The sequence below is a fragment of the Thermobia domestica genome, chromosome 6, assembly GCF_964235325.1.
Source record: "Thermobia domestica chromosome 6, izTheDome1.hap1.1, whole genome shotgun sequence".
Taxonomy (NCBI): Eukaryota; Metazoa; Arthropoda; class Insecta; order Zygentoma; family Lepismatidae; genus Thermobia; species Thermobia domestica.
Genome location: NC_137459.1, coordinates 25,536,465 through 25,547,862, shown reverse-complemented (window position 1 = coordinate 25,547,862; position 11,398 = coordinate 25,536,465). Strand labels below are relative to the sequence as shown.

Here is an 11,398-nt window from a genome sequence, read left to right as displayed (position 1 = left end):
CACGCAGGGGTGAATCCAGAAAAGACTTCTGGGGGGGGGTTGTCATACTGCTACTTTTAAGGGCTCCAAACTTTGGGATGGGTTTTATTTATATATATAAAATAAGAAAGTTTCCTCTTGTGAGGGGGGGGGGCGTTCGCCCCGATCGTGCCCTCCTGTATCCGCCCCTGTATCACAGGGAGATGGCTGAAAACATTGAAATGGATCTTCGATCATATTACTTATCGCGAGCTAGGTTTCAATCATTACTTTGAATAACGGGCATATCTTAAGGGGGGTATAGGGTTCAGAATTATAAAAACTAGAGTATCCCAGAGTCCCTGAAGTTGGGAAGATGAAACACTGTATATAAGATTACACTCTTCATTACAAACAAACGGATTTGTGATTCAAAATTTTCCAAAATTCCAGTTTTAGAAAGGGAGGATCAATTTCTGTCTTTTTGTCGTCACACTTCAATCAACGTTGTCTGTTGATTGCATCACGCAAAACCTGATTACACGATTTAAAATAATTTTGGAACATAGCACCTTACTGCAAAAGTTTTTATGATATATTGATTAACGGGAGTACGCTGAGAGGATAGAGAAGTTCAACATGTATGTCAAAAATACCGTGTCTTATTGGTTTCTACAATTAAATTTCATTGAAATGCGTATTCTAAGGGGAGAAAGAGGTTTAAATAATTTCCCCCATGAACCTATTCTCTCCGTGCAAAGAACGGACATTTCAGCTAGCTACATAGAGAAGTTTTCATATCCCCTTTACTATTTCTAACATTTTTTCATACGTTTTGTGTTCGACCGAGCTATAGTGAACGCGAGGACTCGTGAAGCCCGGGCTGTACACCAATCGTAGATCTGCCTTCCTTTACGTGATGCATCGGAAGAATTCGGTAGTATTCGTTGAGCTGCCTTCCGAACACATACTTTAGAAAACGTGAAACAGCAGAAGTTCACAAACAATGTTGCCAAATTTAGAAGACATGGCGAACGAGCGATAAAAAAAAACAGCACTTAAAGAACTATAACACGAACACTAACAATTATTCGAGTTAAATGGTAACAATAATAATAGCAACAATAGAAAATAATAATAACAACAATAACAAAAAATGTACCTTAGCGGCAATCCGATAACACTACACCCTCAGATGTTTTCCGCATAGCACAAGAGGCGACACTGGTAAAAATTTCATGGGTGGGCGTTGACGACCGTGACACGCTCTCGCGTTCTATTGGGTGGTGAAATCAGTAAATCTACGTCAAGCTTCATGACTCCTCGCGATCACTTTAATTCTCTTCATTCTTCTTCAAGGACTCCTCGGGTTAGCGTACGCGTCTCTAGCGTGAGAGAACAGGGTTCGATTCCCGATGGGAACTGATATGGTTAGAATCTCATGTTAAGCTGTAGATGCACGCGTCATATAGCCTGGGTGTTGGACGAGAACTCGACCAACCATCCATTCTTTTCCAGACCCACATTACGAAAACCTCCTCATCGCTTTGGGTAATGTCTATCTGTCTACCCTGTAGAGTACAATGCTCCATACGAACCATTTTATAAGTACTTTTCTCAACTTTTTATTCGAAGATCTACAAAATAGACTTGTTCCTGAATGTTTATTTTGCTATTTCTATTTTTGTTTTTATTTCACGTTCGTATTTCACGTCCTCACTAATAACACTATCCAGGTATCGGAAAATACGTTTTTATAAAATTGTGTGAAATCTCTGTCTTCTGTTTTGAGCACGTCGCGGATTTATTATTTATAAAGAAAAGATGTGAACTAGTTCTACAGTTTGAAAAAAGTGAAACAAAAGTCAGACAACACGTGTTAAAAGCTTTATTCAGTTCAACCAATTTTTGTCCTCTATCACATGTGACAAAATGCTGTTGATATCACCAGTGAAATGAACCGTAAGCGAAGTTCCCCAACAGTCGAATATATGTCTGTATGCTTGCGTGTGTGAGTGTGTGTGTGTGCGTACGTGCGTGTTTGTTCTGTAACCACAACCCCTCTTGGTAACAAAGGGTTGTCTCCAAACTCAGGGTTTAGGGGGATGGGGTGGGAAATGATTCACTGATTTCCACTGAGGACGATAATGATACAGCTGTTGTATTATCGAGATACAGAGTGGAATATCGATTCGGTGTCGGAAGTTGCCTCCTGATGCTCTCCGGTCCCTGCACCTCACTGATCGATGCTAGATCCAGACTGTGTGGCGGATTGGCCCACTCGCAGTGCCGTGCTGGACTTGTTGCGAGTCGGTTTGGTGTGCTCCGCTCTGAATCCTTCGCCGAGTAAGTACTCGATACACATGTAGTTTCTAGATCCAATTATTTACCTTCTTATAACACATATATATTCCTGCTTCTCACACATGCTTCAAACTACTTTCACACTTAATATTCTTATGCTTTCATAATTTCATTTCTAAGTGTATTCAAAGTATTTTAAGTGCAAGGATAATTATAGTGCGCATTTATTGCTAAATTTATGCTTGTACGACATCATTTAGTAATGAACGTGCTTTATATATGGACGTAGGTCTACTGTGTTTCATTTCTACACGACTGTCATAATTTTGAAAAATAGATAAAAAGGAGATATACGTGGTAGAAAACAACAGTACTCTCAGAAAGTCTTATAGTATAAATGCAAGTACTTACAACACACCATAGTAAATTTATTTATTAATAATATACGAGATATAACTATTAATCCCATACACTGGGAACAGAAATGTTGAAATATGAAACAAACTTTAAAGGAAATTCTCAAAAGCGTGTATTTAAAGGTACCATTCCAGTATTCGTCTTGTGGAACTGAGGAAAAATCAGTAAAAAAAAAGTTAAGTCAGGGCGGTTAGCTGAAATACAATTGTTAAACGATTCTCCATGAAAGCGTATTTAATCAATATTTAATTGAAGTAAACCCTATTTTAATATTTAATTGTACTACAGCATGTTTTAGTCAATATTTAATTGCAGTGGAACATGTTAACTTGGCCGAACATCTAAACCATGTAGAAAAAGTCGTATATACTATGATTATCTCATAATTAATCCACTTATGTACGATAGGCAATTTATATGGGACCATGGGTAACTAATTGAAAATAGGTTGTATTATGCTTTATCTCCGTTGCAATGAATATGAAAACCTAGCATTATAAAATAATTTCTGTGATAATAATTTGGGAAGAAAATAGAGTACCTTAACCCTCATAAACATAATAATGCTGTGTCTATATTCTGTGACTTGGAATCGAAGCGGCGACCCCAAGTTTCAGAGCCAAGCATTCGAATAGTGAAGCAGAGATGCAGTAATTTCAAGAGTGGTGACAGTAGTTCTCAACCGATGTGTCACGGCACACTGGTGTGTGACGCAGTTCCCTAAGGTGTGTCGCGAAATTTTAAAATTTAAAAATCATGATGAATTTAATAATAATTAGTTAAAATCGAGACAGATTTTACCAGTCAACACCTCCAGCTGTAACAATAATACTCAGTGCTATATACAGTCATTATAAAATTGGTTTCGCTATTATTATTATTATTATTATTATTATTATTATTATTATTATTATTATTATTATTATTATTATTATTATTTATAACAAAAATATCAAACGAGTGGCGATGTCCGGATGTTCATTAAAGTGTATCGTCATTCAAAAAAGATTGAGAAACAATAGTCTAATGGTTTACTTATTTATTTAGTTGTACGTTCCAAGATTACGCCACAAAACTAATGAAGACTTTCATCCGAATTGTACTTGCTACCACGTACATCAAATACAAGTAGAAATCAACTTAACAATAACAACCTCTTCCAATTTGTTTACTTTTTGTTTGTTTATTTCATGAAGTCTAGATTACTTTTGCAACATCAAAGCTATATGAGAAGTGGTCCTTCAATTTTAAGGAGGAATTCGAACCATCGTATTTTGTTCAAACTTTTAATGCTCTCCCACCGGGAATCGAACCGAAAACCGTGGGCATTAAAGACACACGTGTTAGACACTAGACTAAAGTTCTCATCTTCTCCGTGACAAATCCAACATCATGTTGATGTATCACAAATTTACAGTCAGTTACTGAAATTACAAACTACATAAAATATTTTTAGATCCAAACAAGTAGACCGCGGTTGAGATTCTAACAAATATTTGAGCTCCATTTTCTATTTTTTAGATTAATATATTATTTGAAATACATTTTTAAAGTTGTTGCTACGTAATGTTTCCGAAGATTGTTTGGCTAGATATGTTTATTATTATTATTATTATTATTATTATTATTATTATTATTATTATTATTATTATTATTATTATTATTATTATTATTATTATTATTATTATTATTATTATATACATATTTTCGGAACCACGTACAATAAATTGCTATTACCGAATCCAATTATATCGGCTACTCAATGGGTCTCCTACAAATGGACACTACTGTTCTTTTATTTTTTTTATGGAAGGTTACTGAAATTACAATTAACAGAGTTGTTGTTACCTATGCCTTGAAGGATTGTAGATCTGATAAAAAAGTTGTGTTATATTTACGCTATGTTCTTGGACTTTACCGATGTACTTGTTTCCTTCCACTATCTTCATCGTTTTTTTTTTTTTATGTTTAACTCCCCATTATCATGCATCGAAGCTAAAGGAGGCGCAGATAATGGTAATGAGTGAAATCGTGGAATAAAGACAATGGAAGAATCCCGAAAAATCCCACGTACACGGTGTTTTGTGTTTTGTCGACCATAAAGGCCATTTGACATCAGCTGGGGTCGGACTTAGAGACCCCACACGCCAGAGATCAGCGCTCTACCACTGACTACCTAATCCTATTGAATTTTATTATTTCCTTTAGTTTGCAGATCATAAATATGCGACATTAATATTTGGATTCGATGGTTTTTTTTTTTTTTTTTTTTTTTTTTTTTAGCTGAACGTGTTAAGCTACTATGCGCTGATTTTACGTTTTGTCTGTTGTTTCTCACTTGAAAATTGTCTCTTTAGTATAGCTCAAATCTTCTACAGTGATTGTGAATATCTATAGAAAGTTAAATTAAAGAAATACGGGCATTTCTGACTGCTCGTAAATCTCAAAAGTTTTTTTCTTTTTGAATACTTAAATTTGTATTAACAAGCTTTTCCGTATGGTTCCTTCTGTCGATCACAACTAGAGATGGACAAAACTGGTTTGTGGGAAAACCGACATTTCGTTTTTCTCGAAAACCGGTTCAGTTTCTCCCCGAAACTGGTTATTTATTTAAAAAAAAAAACTAGTTTTGATTAAAAATATATATTAAAAATCCGAAGCGATTTTAAAACAAAAAGCGATTTCGATAGAAAACCGGTTCTGGACCAAATAAACCGAAAATCAGTGCCCAATACTTTTCATAATGATATGAGATAAAGAGTTAAACAGCTAAAGTGGTTTATATTTGTAGTATTTTTTTTTAAATGTCATTATTTTCTTGTCATCTGTTTTATTTGAATTCCATTATACTAAATACGAAGTGTTTTCACTATAAATTGAAATGGAATGAAATGTTTCAGTGTAATGTCCCACAATTATGCCCTTTAGGCTAAGGGAGTCGATAATTAAAGCAAGTGAGTAATGAAGTAACAATTGATGGAATGAACAAGTGGTAGGAAGCGGAAGAAAATCCGCCGACAGGACTTTGCCTACTTCAACCAGAGACCGAACCAGGACCCTACGCACCAGAGGTAGGAACTCTATCACTGAGTCACCGTGCCCAGAAGCGGATTAAGGGCGGAGCCAATACAGCCCAGGCTCGAGGGCCCCAAGGCTAAGGGGCCCCAAATATAGCAATCAACTTATTATATTATAGGCTTCAGACCCATGCTAAATTTTTTCCCGCTCGCTACGCTCGCGATATCGCTACAGTTAACTTTTTGTCCACCAGTGTCTTCACGATACTTATTTTGTGAGGGAGTGAGCTATTTTGGGTCTTCATTACAAACCAAATGATTAGCTTCTAGTGACAATTCCTTTGAAATATATCTGTCATTTCAATGTCGTTTAATGACATAATAGAATCCTTTGCAGTGCAAAAATGTAGGAAGAAGACTTTTCTGACAACGGAGCCTTGTACAGCTTTACCTTTTTGTATATGATTTTTCTCCTTTTACTCTATTAGTGTTTTCAGATTGACTGTTGACCATTTGGCTTGTATTTGGCATTTGTTTGTTACATTGCAGTATGTGAGCATTTAACTGTTAATAATGAACGTAATTAAACTAATTATTGTAAACTTGGAGCACATTAAAATATTACAGTGTAGTTCTCGGTGTTTCGATAAGCCTATGAGGCTGTAGAAGGCAGCAAATTTATGCTCTGGAATTATTCGTAACATAGGGCCTCCTTGAAATAGTCGGCTCCAGGGCCCCAAAAGCCTCAGGGTCCGCCTCTGACCGTGCCCCGACACTAACTGACTTAACTTCCGCTACTTAGTAATAGTCTAACTCGTTAAATACATGAAATATTTTACAGTAATTTTGAAAGATGTATAGTTAAACTAAAATTATTAAAAACAATAAAGGACCGCGGTGGCTCAGTGGTAGAGCGTTCACCTCTGGTGCTTGAGGTCCCGGGTTCGATCCCCGCCCCCGCCAAGTGAACTTTGTGGTGGACAAACACCGTGTGCGTGCGTTCCCCCGTTTCCTCCCTTCTTCATTCCACCATTTCATTAATTACTCATCATCACCGTCTCCTTTAGCCTAACAGGCATAACCGTGGGACGTAAAACTCAAAGATTTCATTTCATTTTCAAAAAAGAATAAAATTACGTGTATTAAAGCACGTCTCCTTCACGTGATAAGTTAGTCCATCTTACAATGAAGAACGGACAGTGGGAAGGAATTATCATACCAGATAGCAACACAAAAGTGTTGGTATGAGTGCACGGTGGCTCAATAATAGAACGTTCATCTCTAGTCTGTGGGGTCTCTGGTTCGATCCCAGCTCGCGCCAAATGGGCTTTGTGGTGGACAAACACCGTGTCCGCGGGTTTTCTCGGAATCCTCCCATTTGCTCCCAGTTTATTCATTCCACCATTGCATTGATTTCTCATCATCACCGTGTTCTTTAGCCTAGCCGGCATAAACGTGGAAAGTAAAACTGAAAGATGTCATTGAATTTTTTTCGAAAGTGTCGGTATGGGACGTCTCCGCTCTTTGAGTAATGTGGTAACAATATAATATCAACATCCTTGCCGCACTACTATACCGCTTACAGTGAGATATCAGCGAAGTCGGGCAGTTCCGGGTCTGGGTCAGAGGAAAGATAGGTGACCGTTTGTACTTGCCAGATGGTGTTGACATTACGGCGTCCACCCAGCGTTGTGAGGACAATTGGGGAGCTATCTGAAAGAAAGAAGTAAGAAACTCTGGTCTAGAAATCCAGCATTAAAGGCAAGGGTAACCAATATGCTGACCACACATCACTACAACGGCATGAGTGCCATAATTTGGGCTGGTAGCCTCTGGCCCATCGAAGATGTTGCGGCAGGAGTTTAGTTTAGGTTTAGCTGGCATTATAACATTATACGGTTAGTTCAATAAAGATTAATTGTAATTAAATTACAGCTCTGTAAGTAGATAATAAACTGTGCTAAGGACAATAAAGTAGATGCCGCGATTCCATGTATCGGGTCTGAGATGTGGCTGTCCCCGTTATCCGTTAACATGTTAACGGATTGGCTCCATTAATGAACATGACCGAGGTAATCGCTCTAATTGTATATTGCAAATAATAGTAATACTAATTCAAAAAAATGCTCCGTAATGGGATTATTGTGTGGAGTAACGGACGGATATACTAACATTGCAATCTTCTAAGGCTCACTAGAGTGTTCCTAATATGAATGAAATTACATTACTTATTTATTGGTTATTAGAAATTTAATTAAATTCTTTAAATATTTACAAGAAATTTGACGTTTGTAAAACTACGGAACAAATAGAATAACATTTCATTTAAGAATTGTAATAGTCTAGCCAATTCTCAGGAATTTGTTCGATATTTTTAAAAAATGGCTTCAACAAGCTAGCTCCGCTCAAATTTACCGATTTTATTCTTATAATCTACATGCATCTTGATTTTGTTCATTTGGATTTAAAGAAAACGTAAAAATATAATCAGAACTAGCGAACAAGAAGAAATTTTTAAGTGTAACATCTCACGAATATTGAAGTTTAACATACGAGAGAGGCGGATGATCAAAATAAGTGAATAATGATGGAATAACTGGTGGAATGAAAATATGGACGGAAACGCAGTACCTGAGAAAACCCACGGACACGATGTTGTCCACCACAAACTTACAGAACCGGGAATCGAAGCAGGAACCCCACGTACCAGAAGTAAGCGCTCTACCACTCAGACGCCGTTCTAATCTATGAGGATCAGTTAAAACCTGAAGTAGCCGTAGAAAAATGTTTCCAGTTTCAATAGAGGCATCTGAACAGATTAAACTTATTCTTGAGACGGTACATTTTATGTCAAGAAAGCACTGTATGCTATCGATGTTTTCGCTCTACGAAGATCAGTGTTCCAAGCGGAAGTTGTAAATTTGTACAACTTCCGGTTTTAGTGTAGGTTAATGGTGGATGTGGTGTTTATCCTTAGAATGCTGAATACATTTAAAAAGTTTCTTGCCATGCCCTGTCTCGCTGTTCGTCCTTTAAGGGTAATTCACACATTAACTACCGTTCCCATGCCGTGACACTACTGCTTTTTAAACCGTTTCCAAACATGGAGAAAGACGTTGTTATTAACTCTGGACAACTTCGTGTCGCTTCGAGTACTCCGAGGGAAGCCGAAGCACGATCGCGTTGGTTTCTCGTCAAGGCGGTGTTGTCGGGGCGTGGCTGAGAAACGGCACGGCCATAGTACGTCATGTGTTAATTGAAAAAGACAACCCAATGAATTTTCAATGTCGAAGTTTGAAAAGAAACTTCGTGGACCACGACACAGACGGGCATGGCACGAAAGGGACACATTGTGTGAATCAGCTTTTATAAATATTCAAACCGGAAATGATAGATTTAAACCAGTTTTGGATATAATAGAAGGATTAGAGTCGAATTGGAATTTATTTTGAGACACTTAATTCATATATATATATATATATATATATATATATATATATATATATATATATATATATATATATATATATATATATATATATATATTTAAAAAGTTTCTCACTCTTAACTACCACTTCTGCTGTACGAGGACCAAGATTTAAACAGAAAGTTGCTGTGGATTTCAACAAATCTGGTCTTAGTATACTGATAAGGAGAGAGGAGTCAATTTGCTCTATTCTTGAGATGCTAAATCCAAATGAAGAGAAATTTTTATCGCTATTTTTTACTCTTTTTCCTCTGTTGTGACTAACGTTGAAACCAAAAGATGGCAGATTTGTGCCACATCGGACATGAAATTTATTTTTGGGACACTGAGTTGATACTAGGAAAGAGTCTTCGTTATATCTTAACCACTTTTGCTCTGTTAGCCCTTGTCAGACTGGCGGATGGACGGATATAGTATTTCATAACAAGACTTCCGTTACTTATGAAGAGCATAGTTTGCAAGCCCAAAATGAAACAAAATTTCTAATATATATATATATCGTTGGTTATGCTTTAAAGAAATAAATTATTAACAGAAGTGAATAATTAAGAATAATTTGATGAAATTAGAAATAGGGAAGAGGGATAACTAAAAAAAAGTCCACAAACAGAATATTGTGCATGAAAAATTTAGAATGCGTGGGATAGAGCCTTGAAGATGACAGATTATATTTGAGTTATCGTGAACCCCCCACATGCAAGAACAATATTTAATATTTAAATCTAGACTAGCCTTTCCCAAGCTTTTCCACACTGCAGCCCCCTTTTGAGTCTACCATACATGTGAAGGACCTCTTGGAATATATACTGTGTATGGGTGTAGTGTCGGTGTGAATGTTTTTGTTTTTCTTTACAGTGGCATAATCATGTTAGTGTTACGATGCGTGCCCCATAATCGGATGGTCCTGGGTTTGAAATCTGGGACCTGACACCTTGACTAAGATGTTACAAATATATATATATATATATAAAAATCCAGTACGTAGGTCTATAATATAGGCAACTTCTTGTAGGTGGAATATCACTTCTCACGCAAATTGACTTCTCATTATTAATTAGATCATTTAATTTAAAATGATGTATTTTTCACCATTGTGTATGCCTTCTCAGATTGGCTTACGCACCCCCTGAGATCGTCCTGCGGACTCCAGGTTGGGAAAGGCTGATCTAAACCAATATCTGTGAATATAAAACAACCAGGATTAGGATTACTGATTGATTAGATTTTTGGACTTTCGGCATCTATGGTCATGTGGCCGTCCTTTGGCGATCACACTACCCGAGGAATTGGAGAAGAAGAAAGAAATTGGGAAGGGAGGAAGCAGCCAGAGACCATTTTGTTAGTTACCGTCCCGGCATTTGCCCGGTGCGAATGAGGAAACCCAGGAAATACCGCGCTCAGGATGGCTGCCCTGAAAAGATATTAAATCTTTTCGATCGTGTGTTCTTGCTTGGAATCGAACCCGAGACCGCTCGCATCAAAGGTGAGAGCATTAGCGCCTACGCTACGCGGGGGCCACTGAAACAACCGCAACGGGAAACGAACCCAGTAACTATTTCCAGATAAAACTAGATTATGAGTAACCGCCCAGCTACAAAACACGGTGGGTCGCTTACTAAGTTCTAGTGAAAGCAACAAGCAGTTGTGGCAGCAAATGGTTCGACCATTATTTTCCCTTTTATGACCTTCGTTAGACAGGTTGCCTGAAGTCCAGGCGTTCAGCGACAGGAAATCTAAAAAGCACCTGTGGCGGGGCATATCTGTTGATTTCGCTGGGTCGCTCAAAGATTGGCCTGTTTTTTTTCCCTTTTTTTCAACATCGACATCAAAGAACAAACATGGGCAAGAAAGAAAGAAAGCAAAAAGTATAGAATCAACATTCATTTAGAAGCTTTGCTCTCTATAGATGATCTTGTAACTAAACAAGCCTTGGTTACGTGGGTTTCCTCTACTCTTCTTTGAGCAATAACAAGTTGGTTGGATACACGGCTTGATTTGATGGCCGCTCCTTTGTCAGCAATGACATAATTGAAGGATCTGAAAAATAGAACAACAGATGTTTGAGAGATGGGAGGATATATGAACATGAAATCGCTTAAAAGGAAATTGGATCTCCAATAGAAACCACCACTACCTAGAATACTGGAAGGAAACTTCAAGGACTAATATATTTATTAAAGCCTATGGTATTTATTTTAAAGTATTGTACAGAGTG

At 37.3% G+C, this 11,398-nt stretch overlaps 1 protein-coding gene across 3 annotated transcripts in view; it reads left to right on the top strand.

Moving 5' to 3' along the window:
- Positions 1 to 2,203: 2,203 nt before the first annotated feature.
- dop (microtubule-associated serine/threonine (MAST) protein kinase dop) overlaps positions 2,204 to 11,398 on the top strand; it is a 1,172,801-nt gene continuing 1,163,606 nt past the window's right edge. For 2 of the 3 annotated variants that reach the window (XM_081761420.1, XM_081761421.1), the window contains exon 1: positions 2,205 to 2,304. The gene's annotated coding sequence lies outside the window, so the exon portion shown is untranslated. Of the gene's footprint in view, positions 2,305 to 11,398 lie in introns of all 3 variants that reach the window. The other variant, XM_081761418.1, reaches the window with a different exon arrangement.